The sequence below is a fragment of the Prinia subflava genome (assembly GCF_021018805.1).
Source record: "Prinia subflava isolate CZ2003 ecotype Zambia chromosome W unlocalized genomic scaffold, Cam_Psub_1.2 scaffold_41_NEW, whole genome shotgun sequence".
Taxonomy (NCBI): Eukaryota; Metazoa; Chordata; class Aves; order Passeriformes; family Cisticolidae; genus Prinia; species Prinia subflava.
Window position 1 is genome coordinate 989621 of NW_026960614.1, and position 26520 is coordinate 1016140.

General features: G+C 45.0%; 1 protein-coding gene and 1 long non-coding RNA gene across 2 annotated transcripts in view; both read right to left on the reverse strand.

Annotated features, from left to right (window-relative positions):
• LOC134565216 (integrator complex subunit 6-like) overlaps positions 1-26520 on the reverse strand; it is a 417942-nt gene that overhangs the window by 271422 nt on the left and 120000 nt on the right. The window lies entirely within an intron of this gene.
• On the reverse strand, positions 6113-8309 carry LOC134565235 (uncharacterized). Its single transcript, XR_010083827.1, has 3 exons — positions 8232-8309; positions 6506-6579; positions 6113-6255 (listed from the first exon to the last, which is right to left on the reverse strand). It is a non-coding gene; the product is annotated as an uncharacterized LOC134565235 (long non-coding RNA).

Consider the following 26520-nt stretch of genomic DNA (forward strand, 5'->3'; position numbering starts at 1 on the left):
AGACGTTTCTGCTTAATCCACGTTCTTGCTTCAGGTCTCCAAATCTGGAAGCCTTCTCTAGGTTCTTAGATCAAACTCTGTATTCATTTCTATCTCTGAGTCTGTATGCACAAGATTTTGAGATTTTTCTGTGCCTCCATTTCCCACACCCTCTCAGGTTCCCCATTTCTATTACAGCAATGATGTAGTGTTATCTGCTTGCTGCTAAATCACCCAATATTACCTCCCAGTAACCCAAAGGAAACTGAGACTTTTGAATGTCTAAAATATGAAAGACTCTAGAAACCATATAAAATTCTATGTTCCCTGGTGTTTGTAAATCACACAGAAGACAATAATGAGCAGGGCTAAAACTGAGCAATGGCTTTATTTGAAGAAGATTAAACAGGGGAAAAAATTGACTTAATGTCCTGTCTACCAAAAATATGCATAGGTCTTCCTAAATATGTTTGTTTTTTCTCTTTTCCTCTCCCTCTCCCAATCTCGCCTCGCCTCGCCTTGCCTCGCCTCGCCTTGCCTCGCCTCGCCTTACCTAGCCTTACCTTACCTAGCCTTACCTAGCCTGACTTAGCCTTAGCCTTAGCCTTAGCCTTGCCCTTGCCCTTGCCCTTGCCCTTGCCCTTGCCCTTGCCCTTGCCCTTGCCCTTGCCCTTGCCCTTGCCCTTGCCCTTGCCCTTGCCCTTGCCCTTGCCCTTGCCCTTGCCCTTGCCCTTGCCTTTGCCTTTGCCCTTGCCCTTGCCTTTGCCTTTGCCCTTGCCTTTGCCTTTGCCCTTGCCCTTGCCTTTGCCTTTGCCCTTGCCTTTGCCTTTGCCTTTGCCTTTGCCCTTGCCCTTGCCCTTGCCCTTGCCCTTGCCCTTGCCCTTGCCCTTGCCTTTGCCCTTGCCCTTGCCCTTGCCCTTGCCCTTGCCCTTGCCCTTGCCTTTGCCCTTGCCCTTGCCCTTGCCCTTGCCCTTGCCCTTGCCCTTGCCCTTGCCTTTGCCTTTGCCCTTGCCCTTGCCTTTGCCTTTGCCTTTGCCTTTGCCTTTGCCCTTGCCTTTGCCTTTGCCCTTGCCCTTGCCTTTGCCTTTGCCCTTGCCTTTGCCTTTGCCTTTGCCCTTGCCCTTGCCTTTGCCTTTGCCCTTGCCCTTGCCTTTGCCTTTGCCCTTGCCCTTGCCCTTGCCCTTGCCCTTGCCCTTGCCCTTGCCCTTGCCTTTGCCTTTGCCTTTGCCTTTGCCTTTGCCTTTGCCCTTGCCCTTGCCCTTGCCCTTGCCTTTGCCCTTGCCCTTGCCCTTGCCCTTGCCCTTGCCTTTGCCTTTGCCTTTGCCTTTGCCTTTGCCTTTGCCTTTGCCTTTGCCTTTGCCTTTGCCTTTGCCTTTGCCTTTGCCTTTGCCTTTGCCTTTGCCTTTGCCTTTGCCTTTGCCTTTGCCTTTGCCTTTGCCTTTGCCTTTGCCTTTGCCTTTGCCTTTGCCTTTGCCTTTGCCTTTGCCTTTGCCTTTGCCTTTGCCTTTGCCTTTGCCTTTGCCTTTGCCTTTGCCTTTGCCTTTGCCTTTGCCTTTCTAAAAGAGCAAGATTCACTTAGTCATGATGTGTTTCTCAATTCAGGTGGTCAGTTTGGAACCTATTAGCATGCTATATAAATTAGATGATGGATAGATGTTTCATAGTTGATAAAACCTTTTTTAAAAAAATAAGCTGGTAGCAGAGGAAGAGTATAACTGTTCCTCCCATGGCAAAGACTATATGTATTGTTGCACATCATAAAGTCTATCCAGATTGCCTATTTAGTTCCAACAGGGTGGAGAAGTTTTGATCGGAGCTCACACACAGAGATTTGACCAAAGACAACACATCGTCAGCTCTCATGTTCTTATGGGTACTTGTTCACTGCAGGCAGTAAGATACTGTCTACTGGGAAAACCTTGTGGACAGCTAGAGAGTAGCAGGACAGTGTAGATATTGAAAAAGTAAAAATTATTTTGGAGAAAGAGGAAGGAATTTTATTTTAAAGACTATATAATACCTTTTCAGCTTGAAGCTTATGAAGAATCTAGATAGTCAGATGTAGCAGGAGCATGATGTGTTATGGAATGAAGTTTGAGCTATCCCAAACTGGGCCTCAGATTTGGGCCTGCTAGGCCTCAGATTTGGGCCCATGTAGAAGTAGATAAACCTGTGGCGCAGTTAGAATTTAAGGTGTGTGCATGCTTTAGCTAGAGCAGTTAGAATAGAAACACGGTGGCTGCCTTAAGGTAAGATTGTTTGCATTCTTTCTCATGCTGAATGCCAATAGGAATGCACCTGCAACTGTAAATTATTCTGCACTGTATAAAACCAGCCATTTCGGGAATAAAGGGGAGAACGTATGTTATAACCACACTGGTTGTATCGTACGTTGCTTTGTTCCAGCCCCATATAGAGACCCTGGCTTCACCATATGATGTCGCAGCTCAGATATAAAACCTAAGGGAGGGAGGAGGAACAGGGTGGCATTCGTTATTTTATGTTTGCCTTCTGGAGCAACCACTACACATGCTGAAGCCCTGCTTCCCAGGAAGTGTCTGAACATCGCTTGCTGATGAGACGTAGAGCCTAAATTTTTCCCCTGTGGTTATGCATGTGCAAACTTTCACTTTTCCTTTTTTGCTTTAGTAAACTGCCTTATTTCAACCTACTAGTTGTTTTCCATCTTATTTGGTCCCCTGTCCCATTGGGAAAGGAAGTGATAATGCAACTTGGTGGGGACCTAGCACCCAGCCAAGATCAACCCACTACAGTCTTTTTTGGTGCCCAAGGTGGGGGGGAGATAAAGGCAGTTATATATATATATATTGCATACTATAGTAAATACTAGTTATCAGGTAGCAAGCTCCTGTGTGGGACACGGAGTTTGTCAGCTGCGCTGCTTATCTCTTTATTTTGCTGAGTTTGGGAACATGTGAACACATACAATGACTCTGTGCTTTGCCCTTAAATTGGCGGGCTTGTTATGCTGGAGGAGCTATCCTCTGTGGACAATGAGGGAATACACCTCCTTCTCCCTGCCCAAATTGATGTGAATGCTTTTATAATGCAGTCTTTCATGGTCTTTGCTCATCCTTATGTAAGCTGTATAATACTGTTAATAATATTAGCTAATACTGTTGGTACACTATGGAATTCATGGAATCTGGTGTCATCCTGGTGTAAGAGAATGTCATCACTGAGGCACTTTGCGGAGGCCCGACACAACCCCCGGGGTCCTAAAGTCCTAAGCGGTCACCGCTGGGTCAGTGTAATAAGGAGCGAAGTGGGCTTCACATGCAGTCTGAGATTTCCTTATTATCATGTCACATAACTTGAATATTGTGCAGAGGTGAAGACAAAGGGACCAGAGCCAGAACTGAGGGTTCTAAGGGACAGAATCTAGGTGGAGTTTAGGGTCAAGGGGCCAATAGGGAGAAGACCAGGGAGGGACACAGAGTGAAGTTTACAAAACATAAAGCCAATGGGAAGGCTAATATAAGGAGGTTTATATAAACAAACCAATGGAGCTTCGAAGAATAGGGGATTCCCCAAGAGGCAGTCCAGACAGGGGGTGGTACTAGGAAGGACTGACAGGGAACATTCAGGAATAAAGGTAGGTATCAGGGAAGACAGCCCAGGCTAAACCACCACCCTGGGGGGGGAAGGAATAAACCATAGGGTATTAAAACACAAAATTACACATTGCAACAAGAGAAAATGAACTTTAGGTGAGAAGATATTGAAATCTGCCCTGAGGTGTCCAATTCCTGGGTGGCAGGGTGTGTGGAAGGATTTGGGCAGGTTTCTAGGGCAGTTAGCACATCCCGTTACCTGAGACTACACCTGAACAGGTAATCAACCCTGACAAACTGACCCATTCAACTGATAAAAGGATGCTTTGCCTATCCCAATGAAAACTGGCAGCTTTTTTGCCTTTTACTGGGCCCTGGCCTGTGCCTATAGAGCCACAGTTCAGTACTCTCAGAGGACTTAAGTTGAGGCAGGAACCCAAACTACTTTTGACGACACTATGGCCGAGACAGGGACTAGAACCACAGCAACTACAGTAGTTGCCCAATAGTGAAGACAAAAAAAATGGACAAGGCGAGTTACAGGCCCATACCATCAATTAGTAAGGGACGAAGAAGGAGAGGAGAGGGGAGAGGAGGGATTAGATCAAGAAGCAGGTCCTTCAACAAAGAAATCAAAAGGAGCAAGGCAAATCAAACAGGAAACTAAAGTTACTCAGTCCCTGACCTCATCAGAACTTCAAGACTTGCAAAAAGATTTCAGTCGCCACCCAGGTGAGCGGATTTCTGCCAGGCTGCTTCAATGCTAGGATAACGGGGCCGATAGTCAGCCGGTTTGAAGGTCATTAAGCCAAACAGCTGGGATCCCTTGCTAGAGATCCGGAAATTGAAAAGAACTAGCAATTTACAGTGCCTGGAGATGGCTTCTTTCAAGCATGAGGGCAAGATATCCATTCAAGGAAGACCTTGTGAACTCCCCAGGAAAGTGGACCACTGCAGATGAAGGCATCCAGTACTTGAGAGAATTAGCAGTGCTTGGAATCGTCTATAGTGACCTAAAGAATGACAGTGTCTCTAAAGATCCAGAGGATGCCTCTTGCACAATGGCCATGTGGAGGAAGGTGGTTCAAAGCACCCCTGCATCATATTCCGGCAGATTGGTATCATTGTATTACGGACAAATGGATTCACTAACTGTAGAGATTGCATTCTCCCAGCTCCAAAATGTAGAAGAAAGTCTAGGAACATCCTCATCCCTACTAGCCAGCACACCAGCTTTTAGGGGCAGCCCAAGAGATGGCTTCTCTCCTACACTGGTCGGAGGGAAGTCCCAAGCATGGGCCATGTGGAAAACTCTGGTTCTTTCTGCGTGAGCAGGGGGAGGACATGAGGAATTGGGATGGTGAACCTACCTTTAAGCTGGAAGCCTATGTCCATAAACTGAGATAGAAGAGGGCTGTTAAGAAGGGGATACCCAAGAAGATTGTCAGTATAGTTGCCAGAGAGATAAAAGAAGGCAATCAGTGATCTCCCAGACAGAAAAGAACTGAAATTACTTTTGTTAACCCTGGTGAGGAGACTTCGGGTCTGGCATCGCAAAGGTCAGACAGTGAATACTCCAACCAGAAACAGGAATAGAGGATCCCTGCCTTCGGCCAGGAGGAGGAAAGGGATGACCAGGTATACTGGACTGTGTGTATTCAATGGCCTGGCACATCACATCCTCAGAAGTATAAAGCTTTAGTAGATACCGGTGCACAGTGTACACTGATGCCATCAAGGCACAGGAGTGCAGAACCCATCTGGATCTCTGAAGTGACAGGGGTATGCCAGGACTTCCCTGTATTAGAGGCTGAGGTGAATTTAATAGGGGACAAGTGGGAAAAGCACTCCATTGTGACTGGCCCTGAGGCCCCTTGTATCCCTGGCATCAACTACCTCAGGAGAGGATACTTCAAGGATCCAAAGGGGTATTGATGGGCTTTTGGTGTAGCTACAGTGAATACAGAAAAAATCAGTTATCCATGCTGCCTGGCCTCTCAGAAGATCCTTTCATTATGGGATTGCTGCAAGTTGAAGACCAACAAGTGCCAATTGCTACCAGGACAGTGCATTGGTGGCAACATTGCACCAACCAAGACTCTAACTCCCATCCATTAACTAATTCATCTACTGGAGAGCCAAGGAGTGATTAGCAAGACTGGCTCACCCTTTAACAGCCCCATATGGCCAGTGTGAAAGTCTAAAGGGGAATGGAGGCTGATAGCAGACTACCATGGCCTGAATGAAGTCATGCCACCTCTGAGTGCTGCTGTACCTGACATGTTGGAACTTCAATACAAACTGGAGTCAAAGGCAGCCAAATGATGTCACAATTGCTATCGCTAATGCATTTTTCTTGGTCCCTCTGGCAACAGAGTGCAGGCCACAATTTGCTTTCACTTGGAGACTGTCCAGTATACCTGGAACTAAGTACCCCAGGGGTAGAAACATAGCCTCACTATTTGCCATGGACTGATCCAGACTGTGAGTGACCAAGACATGGACTCAGACTGGCAGGGAATCTGAATCATTTATTCAAAGAAATGAGCTTGCCTGTGCTGCCATGTGCTCCTTTGTGCTGCCATGTGCTTCTCTGTGGTGCCATGTGCTTCTGTAGGTACGTCCCACAGTCCACAGCTCAACTCCATCCCATCTCTTCCCACACCAGACTGCACTGAAACAGGGTGCAGCTCCAGAACACCTACAATATATTGATTATATTATTGTGTGGGACAATACAGCAGAAGTTTTTTGAGAAAGGAAAAAAAATAATCCAAATTCTACCGAAAGCTTATCTTGCCTTAAAACAAAGTAAGGTAAAGGGACTGGCACAGGAGATCCTGTTCTTGGGAATAAAATGGCAGTATGGCTGCCATCATGTGCCTATGAAGGTGGTTAAAAAAATTGCAACTATGGCTCCACCAGCTAACAAGAAGGAAACACAAGCTTACCTAGGCTTTGTGGGATTCTGGAAAGTGCCTATTTCAGGGTATAGTCAGCTTGTGAGTCCCCTCTATTGAGTGACCTGGAAGAATAACCATTTTGAGTGGGGCCTTCAGCAACAACAGGCCTTTGAGCAGATCAAACAGGGAAATAGCTTGTGCGGTAGCTCTTGGGCCTGTTCAGACTGGACTAGCCCTGCAAAATATACTCTGCACTGCAGCTGGGGAGCAGGGTCTCACCTGGAGCCTCTGTCAAAGGACATCAGGAAAAACCTTAAATTGACTATTGGGGGTTTGGAGCTGGGGTTATAAAGGATTAGAAGCCAAATACTCTACAACTGAAAAAGAGCTATTAGCAGACTATGAGGGGGTTTGAGCCACAAACACAAGGCAAGAGCTACATACCATAGTAGAGACAACAACTGGCTGTCTGGAAACATATGCAGTAAACCATGCCACTGCTTGAAACACTATCTTAGGCCTTGAGAGACACATTTTGTGGTGACATGGTATCCCAGAGAATTGAATCAGACAATGGGACTCATTTTAGAAAAAAACTTATAAACTCTTGGTTAAAGAAACATGGCATTGAGTGGATATATCACATCCCTTATCACCCACAAGCCTCTGAAAAGACTGAGAGGTATAATGGACTACTGAAGACTGGCATTAGGTAATGGGGTATAGAAGGATTGGGATGCAAATTTAGCAGAAGCCACTTGGCTGGTTAATACTAGGGTGTTGCAGTCTGTTCAAGTCACAGTTTGTTCGAGTTTCAGGGTTGCTGGACAGTTCTGTATTGTTGTCTTAGTCAAGGTTTCTCCCCAACAGCTGTTTTCTTCCCCAGAGCTGCCAGTCAAGTAAACTCCAGCTTTTTTCCTGAAGGTTCTAAGTCAATCTCTCTCCAAACCTGTTATAAATATTAAGCCAATTTTAATTAATAAAATAAATTTTATTAATTAAAGAAATTACAGAACAAAATTTAGGCAAAACGGCAATCGAAAGTGCAGTGTCGATGACCCGGGATCGGCACTGGGTGAACCCTGGACACAGCCTCTAGCACACTGAGTCCTTCCCCTGTTCACAAATTCAGCCCGTTACGGAGTCCCCTTAAATACACTTTATTTTGCCCACTGCCCCCAAAGTTCTTTGTTTTATTCTGTCGCCCCCTCTTTTGAATAGTCTTTCTGGGGAAAGATGAATAACTTTGGGTTTTCATTTGGCCATCCCATCTGCAGAATAGACTTTCCGGGGAGAGATGAATAATAATTTTGGTTATTCAGAGTGTCTGAATAGAGAGTCAAAGGGTGAATAGAGGTGGGACCTCTTCCAATATTGCTGCCAAGATTGCTGCCGAGATTGGTATCTTTCTTGATTGTTAGGTGTTTTACAGTTCTCTTGCCTAGAAAGAATCAATCCACCCTCCTTTCTTGTGGTTAATGGTGGTGCTTCTCGCTTCTCCAGCTCCACCTTGAATTTCCTGGCAGCGGCTTTTGTTCACCCTGAAACGTAATTGCTACAAGCCCGGGCTTACTGGTTTCATTGTCACAAGCCCGGGCTTGTTTTGTTACATTTATTTTTCTACACATGTAGCCTTATAACACAAACAATCCTGTTTTATAACTTTATAACACGAATTATCTCATGGCATTTATAACAAAACTGATTTTCATTTGTCTGTATAATTTGGTTTCCCTTCACTAGTTCCCCATTAACCTCCAAAAAGCTTGTTTACCTTTCGTGCTTTCCCGCGATTGGCCAGAAGTGACTGTTCCTCCGACCCTTCTGGTATATAGTCCGCCGCACCCGGGGTTGGGCTGTCTGTCTGGGATTCAAAGAATAAACTCTTTGGACATAAGACTGCAGACCTCCCTTTCTTAACCCTTGCCTTCTGCCTGCGCCGAAGAGAGATATCTGAGCTGCTGAATGGAAAACTCAGAGACACCCCACCCACAGCTCGGCTCGGGGAGAAGTATAACTAGCCATATCGCCTGTGTGGAAAATCAGAGCTAGCACAGAGGTTCAGGCACCGGCGTTACTAGGGGATCTGCTAACTGCCCTGGTCCTGCCCAACCAAAACCCCTACATACTGCAGGAGGATAAAGGTCCCTGCACCACACATAGGGAAGTGGCTGGGGAAGTCGGTATGGATATTTCCTCCTATGGGAAAAGGCAAACCCCTTTGTGGGACTGTCTTTGCCCAAGGACCAGCATGTACTTGGTGGGTAATGTGGGAGAATGAGGAGACCCAGTGTGTGCTTCAAGGAGATTTAACCTTGGGGGAAAGATAATCTGTGGTGTAAGTTGTATGTTGTAGTAAGTAAAGTAGCAGTAATGGCATGAAATGATAATGAATTTTACAAGGAACAAAGAGAAGATGATGATGACTTGAGCCAGGATTTTGTCGGTACCCAACAATCAAGTGTGCTGCTTCTCCTGTCCTGACCACTCATCCTGATGGAATGGAGCCCAAGTCATGGGTCTGGAGGGATGGAGGAAGCCTAGGAAATTGGAAAATAATATCTGTCTGTGAAAGGATATGGGATAGTACTTAATGGAAATGTATGTTTGGTGTAGTGGTGGTTTAAGGATGCAGTTTAAGTTGTATGTGTTGGTAAGAAGGGATTCCAGTAATGAGAAATAAATACAGTGGAACAGTTGGAAGATATAAAAATTATGTGGGATCTGAGTATGATGCAAATGATATGGAATAAGGGGTGGAGATTGTATTGGGTCTGACTGAGATAGAGTTCATTTTCCCTTAGCAGCCTTCACAGTGCTGTGCTTTGCATTGGTAGCTAGAAAGGTGTTTTTAACACACTAGTGTTTTGGCTACTGCTGAGCAGCACTGTCCCTCTAACATTCCTTCTCCCCATCAAGGGGCTGGTAGCATGCAAGATCCTGGGAGGGGACACAACTATGCCAGCTGGCCTGAATTAACCAAAGGGATATTCCATACCGTATGATGTCAGCTCAGCTATAAAAACTAAGGGAGAGAGGAGGAATTGGGGGGGATGGGCGAATTGTTATTCTACGTTTGCCTTCTGGAGCAGCCGCTATGCATGCTGAAGCCCTACTTTCTGGGAAGTGTCTGAACATCGCTCGCGGATGGGATTTAGAGATTAAATTTTTCCCCTCTGCTTATGCTCATGCAAACTTTCCCTTTTTTTTTTTTTTTTTTGGTAAACTGCCTTATCTCAACCTACTAGTTGTTTTCCATCTATTTCCATCTTATTGTGTCCTCCTGTCCCACTGGGAAAGAGGAGTGATTGAGCGGCTTGGTGGGCACCTGGCACAGATTTTATTTATAATGCAAGACACAACCCCCATTTCAAAAATGCAAAAAGCTTTTTTCAGTCTGCCAAATCATGTGGTATTTTAACTTCCTGGTGGTTTAACCCCAGCCAGCAGCCAAGCCCCACACAGCTCATGCCCCCACCAGCGGGATCAAGGAGACAATTGGAGGGGTAAAAGCTAGAAAACGCATGGGTTGAAATAAAGACAGTTTAATAGGGAAAGCAAAAGCCACACACACAAGCAAAAGCAAAGCAAGGAATTCATTCCCTGCTTCCCATGGGCAGGCAGGTGTTCAACCACGTGCAGGAGAGATGACTTGGGTAGACAAACACTGAAACTCTGAATATCCCACTCTTCCTTCTCTTTCATTCAGCTTTATATACTGAGCATGATGTAGCCTGGAATATCCCTTTGGTCAGTTTGGATCACCTGTCCAGGTTGTGTCTCTTCCCAAATTCCCATTGAAAAGGAGTTATATCTTATTTAGCTAGTAGTGTTGTGGTCCTCCCAATTTCGCAAGGAGCTGTCTTTTAGTTAACTAAGGAATTTATTTTTTTTGGACTTTATTATCTTAGTTGTTTTTAGTTTAAACCTGTGTTTCAGTAAAACAAGATAGAAAGCCTGGGAAAATTAAGGAATAGCCTAACAACATCTGCAGGAAATTACTCCATAGACCTATACACCCCAGAAAACGCAATCAATAGAAAATTGTTTAGCTAGAGGAGCAAATTCAATAAAGTATTGTTTAGCAAAGAGGAGATTTGTGTTATTTTTTAACTAAAGAGTAATGCACTGTCAGTGGTAATTAAAAGAAGAAGAAAACTGGGACTCAGCAGAAGTGGAATGTGCATGTACAGGAAGTTTCCAACCTGAAAGTTCATGTAAAGGAGAAAGTGGTGAAGACGACAGCTGATGAAGAGCTGACAGCCCCCCCCCCCCCATGATGTCAGGAAAAGGACACTAGATGGCAGTCTTGCTCCACAAAAGAGCAGCAAGGGAAAATTTGAGAAGGCATATATGATGCAAGAACATGGGTAGACTCTGGGAGGGGGCTGGGGCTGTGGGGAGGTCTTGAATGATACAGTGTTTTAAACCACTGGAAATAGTTGTTTTGTTGGACATGTCTATAGCAAATAAATTCCAAATATGTCCCTAGCCTGGTCATTGCTGCAATAAAAGAATGTTCTGTCTAACAGAACTTTTCTGTTGGATCTAAGTTCTTTATTTCGCCATGCACCCCCAGCCTCCTTGTCAGCATGGCAGTATGAGAAGCAGAAAAGGCTCTGTGCAAGCCCTGCTCAGCAATAACAAAAACATCTCTATATTATCAACCATGTGTTCAGCACAAATCCAGAACAGCCCCATACCAGCCACTGAGAAGAAAGTTAACTCTACACCAGCCCAAACTAGCACACTGTAGTAAGAGTATACCTTGACCTTCCATTCTACCTGACTGCCTGATGAGTGGCTGGAGATGGGCAGGTGATGAGCCACAGCAGGCAGGGGAATAAGAGAAGTGGGAACAAAAGAGACCAGCAGCTGTGCTGCCTGATTCACTCCCAAATCACTGCCCCTAGAGAAAACTCAGACACTGCTGTGTACAATCTCATGTTCCAAATCTGAATGCAAGAGATATGTTGGGGCACTGGGGGAAGACTTATAAGAACTGGCTTGTTAAATTGACATGCAAAGGAAAGAAAGATAACATCACTGGTGATAAACTGCATTTTTACTGTTTAATGGTGTTTACTACAGTATATGGATTCCAGCTGGCAAGAAGACAAACCTGCTTCTGCAGCAGATAGCATGGAGATTGTCCTCCTGAAAGATAGGCAGAGAACTTTCTCTGTTAGTTTGCTGGCTAGTGTCACTGTAGAAACCATAAGAAAACATTTCTTGCCAATGTATAGGGAGTCCTGTCTGTGAACTGTAGTCATTGGGTTTACATGGACAGGGTCTTTTTTTTTTTTGGGGGGGGGGGGGAAGGGGGGCAAGGTGGCTACAAGGGAGGCTTCTGTGAAGTAGCTAGAAGCTTCCCTCATGTCCAGCACAGCCGATGCCAGCCAGCTCCAGGACAGACCTGCCACTGGCCAAGGCCAAGCTAATCAGTGACAGTGGTAGCTTCCCTGGGATAATATATTTAAGAAGGGGGAAAAGAAAAATTCTGGGGAGAACCTGCAGCTGGAGAGAGGAGTGAGAATATGAGAGAAGCAACCCTGAAGACACCAAGGTCAGGGAAGAAGGAGAGGAGGAGGTGCTCCAGGTGCCAGAGCAGAGGTTCCCCTGCAACCCATGGAGGACTCCATGCTGGAGCAGGTGGATGCCTAAAGGAGGCTGTGACCCTGTGGGAAGTCTGTGCTGGAGCAGTCTCCTAGATGGACCTGTGACCTGTCGCAATGGAGTCAGAGACAGGGATGCGACATACACACACTGAGGGTCATGTGGCAACAGCCTTGTTTATTGTTCGGCAGCTCCTTTTATAGGGTTTTGAAATTTCCCACACTTACAGACATGATTGGTCAAGGGTCTTAACTCCACCTAGCTAACTGGCCAATGATATGAGTGTATCTGTGCCTCACAGGGGTTGGCTGAGGTTTTCTGACTGAGTTTGAATCTGACCTATCCTTGTTGTGTCTACCTGGAGCTAAGCTGGTCTAGCTGGTATCTATTAAGCCAAATCATCTATGCAGACATAGTCCAGCTATATCTGTCATAGTGATCCTGTAGAGAGAAGCCCACATAGGAGCAGGTTTTTTGTCAGGACTCATGACCTCATGGGCCACCCTCTGCTGGACCAGTTCTTGAAGAAGTTCCATAGATTATATATGCTCAAGTCCAGGTGGAAATGCCCAGGTACCTCCCCTAGGGTGGGGAGTTTCACACTTAATGATGCAATGCTGTAGATCATGTGACACTTTTTGAGTCTTTGATGGTTTATGACACCTCTGAAGATGCCACAGCTGCCTCTCAGGTCAGCACAGTTGAGGCAAATATGGCACATCAGAAGGGGTGATTACTTTCTGGCTCCATGTGAAAGTCGGGGTGCTTCCCAGAGGGCAGTTTTCACAGCTGAGCCTCTTGTGTAAGGACTTTGGCATGATAAAAAGCATTATCCCACCTCGAAGGATTTGCCTCTTATCAGCCTCTTCCCTTATCTTATTCAACACCCAGCTGTAGCCTGAGGTGGCTGGTGTGCTCGCCCTCTGCACCTGGGTGATTATTTTGCACATCCTCAGCTTGCACCCTGATTATTTGAGCCATTAACATTCCAGTGTCTCACAGGGAGAGGCAGGGGTATTTTAAGTTTTGGATTTATTGCTCATTATCCTGCTCTGATTTTTATTGGTAATAAATTCAATAATTTCCCCAAGTCAAGTCTGTTTTGCCCATGACAGTAATCAATGTGTGATCTCTCCCTGTCTTTGTCTCCACCAAGGAGCCTTTTGTTATAGTTATTCTCCCCTGTCCAGCCAAGGAGGGGAGTGATAGGGCAGCTTTGGTGGGCATCTGGCATCCAGCCAGGGTCAACCCTCCATGTATGTTAAGAAATGTAATGTGAAAGGAGAAAATTAGTTAAGACATTACAAACAGTTGAAGGAACAAGTAACTTAAATGTGATCATAAAGACTGTGGAAAATGCCATATTACTAACATTTTGTGAGAAGGTAAAAGCTTTATTGGTCTCACTAGTTTCAGTTATATGAATAAAATACGTATATAATATTTAAGGCAAAGAAGTTGCTCTTATGGGAAACTGAGACATAAATGTCTAAGACATCTTGGTATTATGTGTCACTAGATGAGTCTGCTTTACTGCTTTAGGCAAATCTAGTTTGGGTGATATTTTGGTTTTGTAAGATGTGTATGCTTTAATTAGCTATTTGGACAAGGAAGACTAACAGTTTTGCTCTGTGTTTCTTCTAGCTCTTACAAGCTTGTGTTAGCTCTACCTGCATCTCTACAAATTTGAAATAAACTTTTAGATTATCTAGTAATCAGTAATTAATTTTGACATATTTGCAATATAAAAGCAAAATGGTATATTAGCAAGATTTTGTGTATTCAGATCTCCTTTTTATATTTCACAAAAATTGTGAAATGTGATGTTCCACAAAGTCCAGTTTCTGAATGAGGCTATTTTTCTGGTGTTTATGCAGGCTTAAATTGATCTGACTAGTTCTCTAGTGCTTTAATGTTTTGCCACTGCTGGTATGCTCTATTGGGATTGCATGGCCTGGTTTTTGGTAGAGGGAGGGCCACAGAGGCAGCTTCTGTGAGAAGCTGCTAGAAGCTTCCACCATGTCTGGCAGAGCCAATCCCTGATGGCTCTGAAGATGGATGTGCCGCTGGCCAAGGCTGGGCCAATTAGAAATGGTGGTAAGGCCTCTGCAATAACATATTTAAGAAGAAAATCAAAACAAAGGTTGTGGCACAGTTTTACTTTTCAGACAGAGAAGAGCAGAGTGAGAATATGAGACAAACAACTATGCAGACACCAAGGTCAGTGAAGAAGGAGGGGGTGGAGGTGCTCCAGGCACCAGAGCCAAGATGCCTCTGCAGGCCGTGGTGAAGACCATGGTGAAGCAGGTTGTCCCCCTGCTGTGGGCCTGATTTTCTGAAGCCTGAGAATTGCTGGCTTTCCCAAGAGAAAGTTTTCAGCAGTTTTTCCTTTCTCAGGCAGCCTTGTGTAAATAACTTTTCTTCCCATAACATTTGCAGGCAAACAATATTCCTTTCCCATAACAACCTCTCTTCCAGATGTTGTGTTACTTTACCAATGGAGAGAAGTGTCCATCCTGTGGACCAATGGTATGCCTTTTTAGCGCAGCATGTTATAAAAAGGCTGAAAGGAATTGTAATAAAGCTTTCTGATGTTCTTCTACTGCTGGAGTCAAGCATCTTTATTTTCGTGTCTAATTGTGACACCCTGCAGCCCATGGGGATCCACGGGGAATGCAGAGATCCATTTGCAGCCCTTGGGAGAGGTTCCTATGCTGGATGGATTCCCAGGTGGATGCCTGGGAGGAGGCTGTGATCCTGCGGGAGCCCCGTGGAGAGAGGGGCCTTGCTCCTAGGCTGGAACAGCCTGTCCTTGAAGGATTGCATCCTGTGGAAGAGTGACCTACACCACAGCAGTTTTGGGAGGACTTTGCCCATGGGAGGGACTCACGTTGCAGCAGGTCCCAGGGAGTTACTGCTCATGAGATGGGCTCACACTGGTGAAGTTCATAGAGAACTGTCTCCCATGGGAGGGACCCCATGGTGCAGCAGGGGAAGGACGACTCTCCCTGAGCAGTGGAAGAAAATCTCAGGTGATGAACTGACTGGAACCCCCATTCCCTGCCTCCGTGCACCACTGGGGTAGGTGGTAGAGCTGGGAAGGAGGGAGGGGTGGGGAGAAGGTGTTTTTAAGGGCTTCTTTTACTTCTCATTATCCTGCTCTGATTTTGTTAGCAATAAATTCACCTTATATCTCTAAGTGGAGCCTGTTTTGCCCATTATGGTGTTTAATGAATGATCTCTCTCCCAGTCCTTAACGCATGAACCCTTCTTTAAATTTTCTCTCCTCTGTCTAGCTGCAGAGGGGAGTGAGTGAGTGGCTTTCATGGGTGCATCTGACCACCATCAACCCACAGCATACATTTATCAGATATTCTCTGAAGTATACCATCAGATTCTTAAGACTGTGAAACAGGCAATTTTTGCAAGCTACCACCCTAAAGTATTTTTTAACAAGATTCACTGTTCTGTGATTTTTGATCTGAAAAAGCTTTAATTTTATTCCTTTTAATTTCTATATATATATGCACTCATATAAATACATTTAGAATGAGCGTTCTATGAATCCTTGTTGTAATTAAATCATTTGTTAAAGTACAGAAGTTGAGCCTACATTGTCCTCACAGTTCAACTATTTTGTTTTGTTCTTTACACAGGAGCCCTTACCAAAGTAAAGGAGAGTAAGCGACATGTGGAAGAGGGGAAGATGGAACTCCCAAAAGCTGAGGGCATTCAAGAACGCTGTAACATTATTTCTTTTGCAACCCTAGCAGAAATTAATCATTTCCACAAAATTCGTGTGAGGGACTTTAAATTACAGATGCAGCATTTCTTGCAACAGCAAATACTCTTTTTTCAAAAAGTGACACAAAAGCTAGGGGAAGCTCTTCACAAGTACGACAATGTTTAATCTCTGATTTGTGGGCTTTCCTCAGTATGAATGTGACTCAAGAAGCAGAGCAAACATTGCTGCTGCTGAAAAACTGTTGCCAGTGGTAGATTGTGGTACAAGGGTGGTTTTGTGTTCACCTCGAATCTTCATTTAATCTCTGATTATGTAGAAAGGAAACAGATATAGGGCTATGTAGTAGAAACAGTACCACATATTGTAACCAAGTTATACTGTGTATGCCTATACTACCATTGTAACTTTTTTAAAATAATGAGTATACTATTTGCCTTATTGCTTTTTGAAATATCGTATCTTAGCGCATACTTTGTAGACCTCAAAACCATTTGAATCTTTAAGGAAGTTGACTAGCTAAAAGCTGGTTTCAAATGCCTTTTTACTTTCCTAGATTTGGATTTTTAATATTAAAGTGATTCTTTGTTTACAGGTTCCTAGTAAAGCAGCCACATGATTCTGTGCCTTTAGACTCTTTCCTTTTCTAATAAGTCACATTTTTATGATTGAATAAAGGAATGATGCCCATAACAGGAACAGATTATGAAACTGATTATTGACTGGAAAAAATCAGCTCCCATCCAGTTTTTACAGTAAGTTCTGTCTTATGACAAATGTTATCTCAAAAATGAGAACTTAAATGTATTCACGCTTCCCCTGAAAATGGCAACTACTTGTTACATGGACTACTATTGTCCTAAAACAGATTCTATCACCCAGTGTGCAAAAAGCCAATCCACACACAGTTGAGGTATTTGATTTATTCACAGTTCTGTACAGAAAGGGGCACTGGATGGCAAATCCACAAAGCCAGCAGCATGACTATCAAAATTTTTCACTTTTATACATTTTAGCATACAAAGGCACCAGTGTTAATTGGCAACAAGTTAAATAGTTTTCTCATTAATTAGTATTCTACTTTCTATTGGTTAAATTATTCTCTCACATCTTATGCTAATTAGTCTGTATGTTCAGTCGTCTTCTTTTGAGTTGGTGGGTTTCTTGGGTTGGTGGTTGCGAGTCAGTGGTCGCAATCTCCCCCTGCCAGAACTACCTTCTACTCAAATTAGCACTTTATATTGATGATTTGCCTTGTTTTTTCCTTCTTCTGGCCTTGGTTGTTTCATCAAGTGTCCTTGGTTAGCTGGTTTCAGCATTCCATTATGTCTGGTTTCACTTGATATATTATTTCAAGTTTTTTTTTTTTCTATTCTTTCTCTAGAGCTGCAGTTACTGAAGCATATTAAAGCTGCAATTACTGAGACATGTTAAACATAATTTATCTATTTAAAAGCCCAGCAGTACATCACTAGAAAGTTAAGCACATATACAAAAATACACTACTAAATCCTCTTTTGAAAATTAATATTACAGTGAAGTTGGTTTTGAGGGTTTGATTGCTGATTTAGTTTATCTTCAGACTTGCATCTCAATTTCCAGTTGTCTGATTTGAGACTCCCCTGTGATTCATTAGTTTATTACTTACAAATTTTCAGGGATGTTCAGTAATATAAATGATCTGAAATAAGTTTTGTCTGAACTGACAAGTGAAAGCCTGAAAAAGGAAGTTAAGCAATAGTTGCATTCAAGTGCAAACCACTCCTCACCTATGCAGCAGAAATGTACTATTCTTTTGCTCATTCGTTTCTGTAGCTTAACCTCACACCTCTGTTTTAGAGGAATAAATGTAGTAATGTAGTTTTGGTTTTAAGATTCATCCTCAGATGCTTGGAGATTGCTATTTTGATCGTGTTTTATTTGGCAGTGCTGCTATTATGCATTCAAAGAAGTAATATACAGAATAACAGAGAGGAAAAAAATAGCTATGTGTAAAAGAAAGGACAGTCAGTGAGGAAAGACTCCATTTCCAGATTATTAAGAGTGATGCAAACAAGTTTGACAATATAAGGACTGCTGTAGTTTTAATTTTTGGGGGGTCCCCTGGGAGGGTTCCCCGGGAGCCCCCCGGGCTCTAGGGTTGTGGGTGTTCGCGTGCTGGCAGGCAAAGAGACTCCAGACGGCGGCTGAGGTGCTGATGAGATGGGGGTTAATTCACTGAGGGCGGGGGGGGGGGGGGGGGGAAGGGAAAGGGGGAGAGGGAGAAGGGGAGAGGATGGGGAGAGAGCAGTCTCTGAAGACCACCAGGGCAAAAGAGGAGGAGCCCTCCCCGATTGCACCCTTAACACAGAGGTTCAAAGTGGGCGCGGTAAGATTCTACAGCCAATAGAGTTACAGATACACGATACTGCAGGGAGGGTACAGACTTGAGATAAACCATACACTTTCCAGGGGTGAACAAGAGCATACCATTTCCATAAAATGCAATCCCACAAAGGACCATAGTCATGGGGCTGACTTGCTCTTTATCATCCTCATGGTGTTTTTTTCTACATTCAAAACTCACCACTTACCATAATACCTATTCCCAGCAGTACTCCAACTTCCATTATGATGTTCAATTACATGAGATAGTGATGAGCTACGTTTGAGCTGAGTTCCATGGCTTGTATTTGCTTAAGCCAGATACTGTCTTATTAAATGTCTTTGCAGTAATTAGATCAAACTACAATCAAATTAATTCTACATGGAGGTATTAAGATCTGTTCAAAAACTGATCTTGTTCCAGTTGAAATATTTTAGAAGGCTAGTATTAATGACATATATATGTCCAAGGAAAAATTAGACTGTGATGTGTATACATGCAACATTATCAGATATGTACAGTTTTCCCAAATAAACTGTTGTGGCCTTTATTTTACTTTCTCATTTATGAGTTTTTAGGGGGGGGAGAGGGGGGGTGCTAATTGGTTAAACTTGATGTACAAAAAACCCTTGACTGGTATCCTCGATCTGAATTATTGCACACTTCAGAAAGGTTCAAATCTGCATCCATATTAACATCTTCCTTTTTTCTTCACTCATTATACATTTGAACTGACATAGTGAGCCTAAATTTCATTAATTCTCACTGCACTATGAAAGAATGTTATGGTTTAGGAATGGTATTCCTAAATATAGTGTTCTTACTGAAACACTCCAAACCACACTGCCTGCTCACTCCCCCATCCCCCTGCCCCTTCGGCAGGCTGAAGAGGAGAACTGGAAGCACAAAAAGGTTGAGATAGGAAAAACTTACTGGAAACAGCAATGAGATAAGAAAACAAACTAACAACAACAATACTAATAGCAGAGTGTACAAGACAGACAAACAATTCACACATGAGTGCTTACCACAGGGAAACCGGCAACACTCCCACTGCTTCCACCACACTATCCCACTAGAAGGGGCTGTTATGGGTCAAGTGAGGACTTCAGACAAACCCTGCCTTAGGTTCAGATTTTTGGTAGCAGGTCTACTTAGGTGACCCACACCTAAATTGTTCTGGCTCACAAGTTCTTAAGAATGGCCAATTAGGTCTATTATGAGTTATTTATTGAATAGACAGATGGTAAGAGACAAAAGGCCTTAAACAGTTACTACACAGTATAAACCAAAAAACTACTAGTAGATTACATAAAACCATGCATGAAATAAAGTTACCTATATTATAGCTAGCAAAGAAATAGTGCATATTAGGAGTCAATGTAACTTACCACTGAATTGACGATAGTGTACACAGATTCCTTTCACTTAACCCCAGGAGAGTAAAACTGTGAGAAACGACACTCACTTTAAATTTCTAGAAGGTTTATTAAACCTTAACAAATACAACAAAGGACTGAATAAAGAAAAAATTACAGTACTGGGAGCATGGGACTAAATCACCATGATCTCATCTAAAAAAAATGGATGCTCTGCCTTTTTATACCCTTGGCCCCTCTCAAAGTCTTGTCAGTCAATTCCTTCTTTGCTGTCCATAGGTGGAAATTACTTTCTTACAACTTGATTGGAGGTCAGGTGTTGCCATGCTGCGCCTCCTAGTAACAAGCCTGCCCTCCCCCCAAATGCCTGTCCTACCAAGGCCGTCCACTGATGTAGGAGAAGGGAATACAGGTGTCCTTGCCCCTGATAAGTAACAGCTGTGTAATTACCCAATTCAGCCTCACTGCTGATGAGTCATAGCTATATCCAATAAAGTGTGATAAAAGGGAGAGGGTTAGCTAGTGAGGAGAGGATCATCAACGAGAGGCTCATGAAGGAGGAGGATCCTGAGGGGAGAGAGTCACTGCTGTGAGGTCAGTCCGGGTCTGCAGTTAGAGCCTGTTGTTTGAACCCGCAGTCATAGTCTAGCTAGGTGAATGCCTGCATTCAGAGCCTGCAAACTAATATATGCAATCATAGTTTAGCAGGAAATAACCAGCAGTCAGAGGCTGCAAGGGAAATCTACAGTAGAAGCTTGCTGCAGCCAGAGTCAGTGAATAGTTGGAGTCAGGATGGCTAAGCTGTAAAGAGGAATAAACCAGGACCCTTTTCATGCTCTGATAAACAAGATGTCTGTGTCTTCGTTAATTTCTACCCTCTAACAAGAAGGCTGCTGCAACACAGTGACAGTAATACAAGGAGGAGGGGAAAGAGGACTATGGGGAGAACATACCACAATAACATACCTATACATCAATAAAACTTCTCTTAATATTGACATAATACTCATTCCTTAATTGTGAGAGCCAATCATTGCATTACCCATCTATAACAACCCCCCCCTTTTCCTTTTCTATAAGTCATTTGGCTCAAACAATTAATTCTGATTTTCGATTTCGATGATCCACTCCTACTTCTCCTAAATCAAAATTTAATTTTGGATGGGTTTAGTGATTTTGATTTGTTAATGTTTCATTTCTCGGGCAATGCACTAAATACTATAGTGGGTTAAGCGCTCACCAGAAATATTTATTTATTTTTTGTTGTGAGATAAGAATTAATAGGAGAGCAAAGCAAGCTCAAAACTTTAAAGAGTATAAAGAACACTTTATTAGAAAACTATAAGGAAAAGAAAAAAATTAGTAAGAATTAGAATAAAACTTTCAAAACACTTCTCCTCCCCCCCACAACTTTCTTTCTCACTGACAGCATACAGAGACAAAACTTTAGGACTTAAGTTAGTTGACTATTTCTAAAATAGTCTTTTATCAGTTCTCTTAGGGAGAGGAGTCTCTTTTGCTATGTCATGGAGACCTCTCTGCAAGAAAAGTTTTCTCATGGTTTCAATTCTCACAAATAGCAGCCACCTGGAAATCTGTATTTATGAAGTCCCTCCTATCTCATGCAGCCTTCCCACAGCTGTATTTATGGGCCATGTCAGACTTATGGGGCACTATTTTAAGGATGAGCTGTTTAAAAGCAAAGGTTCTTTTCATCTATCTCAGATTATTTTCATCTTTAGGAACAGAGGTTTTCTTCTTCCCTGGGGGCAGAGAATTTTTATTACTCTCATCTTTTTTTTCTGTTTAAGTTTTTTATGAGATCACAGCTATTTTAACATTTACTTGCTTCAGCACAAATTCCTTGGCTTATATCTGCAATTTGAACACTCCATCTCCCCATACTGTTTTCATGAAATGAAGGGATATTTTAGTGTATTACAGTCTATTATTATGGTCTTGTAAGAGAATTTTAGCTTAAGACTAAGCCATCTCCTCATTCTCCTCCCATCTGGGACTTAACTCCTTTACTGACCTTGGCGTCTTCATGTTGTCTTTTTATGTCTTTACTCTGTCCTTTTCTCTCACTTGAGAGCGGATTAGTGCTTTGCAAGTTTGATTTGTGCAATGAAAGAGTTAATAACTTGCCCAGGGCCTGCATAGGTCTTGATGGTTTCTGCCGAGTGGTGGCCGAAGCAGTCACGGTGATGGACTTCAGGCCTTGCTGGGGCTGTGCCAGGATCTCAGGGGCCCAGGTCTCCAGCCCCTGCTGTGTTCTATTCCGGCTGCGCGGCTACTCCCTGCATGGGCTGCAGAGCCACCCCTGGTCTCAGCTGTGTGATCTGTCATGGTGCTGAGACAGCCCCTCAGCAAGATGACTCGGTAGCGGTGACTGGAGCTGTTTACAGTGGAGAATTCTTTGGAGGCCGCACTGGGGGGAGAGAAGGGGCTAGGATTTTAGTGGCAGCATGCCACGTGGCTGATGCCCCCCCCTTCCCCTGCCTGGCAACTGCTAGGGCCTGACCCAGCCCTGCCAGGCTGCACAGGCCAAGGCGGACCTGGCCTGGCCTGGCCTGGCCCGCAAGCAGGGGGCTGAGCCAGCCTGTTACCTGTTCCCAGGCTGGTAGAAAAAAGAGCTTTCTCGGGGTTTGTTCAATTTTTAACATGTGTGTTCACAGAGGCATGTTCAACTTTTTAGTGGTTTAACAAGGTGTCAATATTCAAAACTAGTCACTGATTGGTTTTGTCAGGCACAGATGAAGCTGTTAGCAGCTTCTCTTAGAAAATCATTTCCATGAATGGCTTCTTCCCTGCCCACTAAATGTCAATCAATGCAAAAGCAGCACATTGGGTCATAATAGTATCTGGTGATGTGGATGAGGACAGTGAGGACAGAAGAAAAAAAAAATCTCAAGTTTTCCTTAAGCTCAATGGTTGGTGGAGTTGGTGACATGAATTGGTTGGAGTAGACAAAAGGGAATCACAGAGGTCTGGTATGGCTTTTTACCTTCACCTACCATGCCCATGGGGTTGCTACACATAGCAGGTGTATCTTGGTGATGAGTACAGAGGCAAACTTCGTCTTGCGCTCTAGTCCTTGTTGTATTCTACTTTTCAGTTGTACCCATATGTGGCGGTGTGTGAAATTTAGTTTAAGTTGGTTATATCTTCCTTTGTTCCCTCCCTACCACGTGTACCCCTGCGGCAAGTTACGTAACTGTCAGTTTTCTGTCAGTCATGGAGCCCGCGAGTTTTGTATTACTCCCCTGGTTGGCAAAAGTTGAATATCACACCTGTGTAACGGTCCCTAGAACCCCTTTTATTGGTTGTTTTGCCTTTACCCCTCCCTGACACCTTCTGGATAAAAGTTCACGCAGAACCGCCCCTCGGGGCAGTTGCGAGAGCAGACGCAGGCACGGCTACCTCGCGCCTGCCCGACAATAAACGCTGCTACCTCACTGACACCCATCCTGCCTCTGCTTCATCACTTTAAGACCGCTGCCAAGGATCTCTCGAAACAAAGAACCCACAGGAATCAGTATCGTCGCGCGGCGCACGAACGGATCCTCGTCCCTTGTCACTGTGTCCCGGGCTGGCCATGCGTGGAGACGCTGAGGTCTCGAAACACAGCACCGTGACATTTTTTGTGGTGCCCAAGCCGTGGGGCTGAGAAGAGATTGACGGAGGTCTCGAAAGCCCACGGAAAAAGGACTGGCAGACCCCACGCCAGGCGCGTAGTCTGAAACCGCGGTCCGTGAGCATTGCAATCAGCTTCGGTTGTAGCAGCCTCGTGGACTCGAGGAAGAGCTCCCGGAGCGACGGGGAGGTAGCGCCACCCTCTCTGCACTTGAGGGAAGACGTCTCCCCCAAAAGCAGAGCTACCTCGAGATCATTTTTTGCATCCGCCGCCAGGAATTTGGTAAGTATCCCTGCTTTTTCTGCGGAGCGGGTTTCAGTTTTGGGAAGCTGCCATCGGAAAGAGTCCGCGGACGGCTGGTTGCGCGACCACCGGGAGCGGAGCGCTTTTGCTCATTCGCCGGTTTTCGGTTTTTCCTGGCGCTTTTCTTTCTTTCAGTTTGTTTTCGTGATTTTGTTTTGTGCGCGAGCGCGGGTGAGCGTGTGTGTGCAGCTGCTCGTGTGGTGGTCAGCGGAGGCTTGGAAGGGGCGCGTTGCTGGCAGCCGCTTTTTTGTGCAACTCAAAGCCGCCGTGGCGAAATTCAGAGAATTTGAAAAAGAGCCATTGCGAGGACAGCTTGCCCCGGTTCGCCCTTCCCGCAGCCCCGAACCCTCTCCCCGCAAAGGAGGAATTTTAAAGAAAGCGGCAGACAAAAGGTCTACCAGCCCTGGTTTTTTCAAAATTCCTGTTCCCCCTGCCTCCGTAGTCTCGGCCGGACTACACGGGATGCTTCTAGGAGCCCTGGCCCGGCGACTATAAGTCCTTCCCCCACCCCAAATTCTCCCAGTTCCAAGCCAAAAGTTTATTTTAAAGTTGCTGCGTCATGGAAGCCTCGTGATGGTGGCTGTGGCGTCCAAGATGGTGGGGACCGCGTGGTCCGATCACCATCCTCCGCTTCTTGTCCCCACAATTCTCTTCGTTCTCCTCACCCTTCCCCTTCCCCTTCACCCCACCCCCTCCCATCCCCTACCCCTCCCGCCGCCCTGAAGTTCTTACCCACCTGCCCTGCCCCTGAGCCCGCCCACGGACCTGCCTGCCAGGCGGAGCCACAGGCAAAGTTCCCAGCGTGCCCCCACCCCGGAAGTCGGCCATCTTGTTTGTTTGGTTCCCACGGTGACGCTTCCAGTTCCCACGGTCGGAACCAGGAAGGAAACAACCGGGAACCAGGGAGTCAGCAGGCTTGCTTCACTGCTGCTCTGGTGACATTCAGGTGCTCCCGGGGGGACACCAGTGACAGTCCGAATTGGCAACCTTTCTCCCAAGAAATCATTAAGGATCTCTGTAAAGCCCACAAAAGGGTACGGCAGGCAAAGCCCGTACTTCCGTGGTCTCCTTACAGCCGATCTTTCTAATGCGGCAGTTGTTCCCGCTGATTTAAAGCAGCTGTTTTCATGCTTCATGAATGTCACAGAGTTCAAACTCTGGGAAGCGGCATGGAAGCAGCTGGTGCGGGAAACACTTCCACGCCTTTTACAACAGCCAGATACCGCAGTGGATGGACAAGGGAATGCGGTGTCCCTTGAGCTCCTTTGTGGTGAAGGCCAGTGGATTTCTCCTTCCACACAAGCTTTACTGATTCCCTCTGCAGCCCTCACAGCAATTAGAGATCAGGCCTGCAAAGCATTTTTTAGCCTCCAAACACATGCTCCCATGCCACCTTATACCATGATCAGAGTCCAGCTGAGCCTTTTGTAGATTTTGTAGAGAAATTGACCCGTGCAATTGAAATGCAGGTCAGGAATGAGAGTGCAAGAGATCAGATTTTAGAAGAAATCGCATTTATTAATGCAAATGAATTGTGTCGTTCAGCAATTTTAAGTCTTCCTCTAGATCCACCCCACACACTTCATTCCTTGCTTCAAGTGTGTCAGGTCAAGGTCCCTTTTCTCAGCCGTGGGACTCAGCCTCAACCACCTCTGGCATCTTCTCTCCCGCGACCTCCACATGTGGCTCAAGCGTCCCCTGCAAGCCAGACACAGCACAAGCCTTTCCAACACTGCTCATCCTTCCGTGGCAAGCAACAACAGCAATGCTACTTCTGCAGAGAAGAAGGACACTGGGCTGCCTCCTGTCCTCACAAACACCAAGGACAGACGACAACACCCCAAACACCTGGGACTCCTCCACCTTTGCAGCAACAGCCAAAAAACTAAAGGGGGAGCATGGGTCCACCCAGCTCAAGGGCTCTAATCAGGTGGACCGGGGGGGGGTGTCAAAAGGGGGTCAACCAATTAGTGAAAACACACCGGACTGGAGACTTCTCTCTCCTGAATTTGAACTTGAAAACCCCATTTTAACAGCTAATTCTCTTTATGAACCTTACAGGTTGCAGATCACAGAGCCTCTGATTCTAAGTGACCACGACTGGCATTTTGTTACCGTAGATCCTTGCAGTGTCAGCGACTGGCCATTGGTAGAGTGCAGTAAGTATATCATCGTTGGGGATTGCAAACACACTCCGCAAGAGATTGAGGTTCTTCCTGGGTGACTTGTTAACTGTCCCAAGCGCCTCATCCTCTGGCTGCGTTGTATTCACCCACCCACATTCTTGCCAAAAGGGCAGATAATTGCACAGGCCATTCCATTCGGGTGCTTTGGCTTCCAGAACAACACAGTCACAGTTAACACAGTACACAAAGTAACAACACAGAAACCCAGGGTGAAGTGTACATTTATATTGGGTGGGGAATCCTTTGATAAAAATCTTCTTTTTGGCACAGGATCAGACTTTACTCTCGTCCCAATCAAAGATGGGCCGACGCACTGGCTGCTGGAGGACGTGGCAGGTCACGTCCAGGGTGTGGGAGGCCTTCAATTGGCACGGCAATCTAAGAGCGTGGTGAAAGTAAGGGGACCAAATGGACAATTGGCATCTGTACGTCCTTTTGTTTTAGATTATGAGGAGCCACTGCTTGGTAGAGACCTCATGGCCCAGTGGGGGGTCACAATTAGCATTCCTGAACCCCCACAAAATTTTTGGGCAGCGGCCGCTGAGAAGCGCCACATCCAAAAACTGAATTGGAAAACTGATAACCCAGTCTGGGTGGAACAGTGGCCGCTTTCTAAAGAAAAATTACAGGCGCTTCAGGAGCTTGTAGAAGAGCAATTGAAAAAGGGTCACATCGAGGAGACTAATTCTCCTTGGAATTCACCTGTCTGTCATTCTAAAGGCTGACAAGACACGGTGGCAGCTCCTTCATGACCTCTGCCAAATTAATAATGTTATTGAAGATATGGGGTCTCTCCAACCAGGAATGCCCTCCCCAACCATGCTCCCTCAAGACT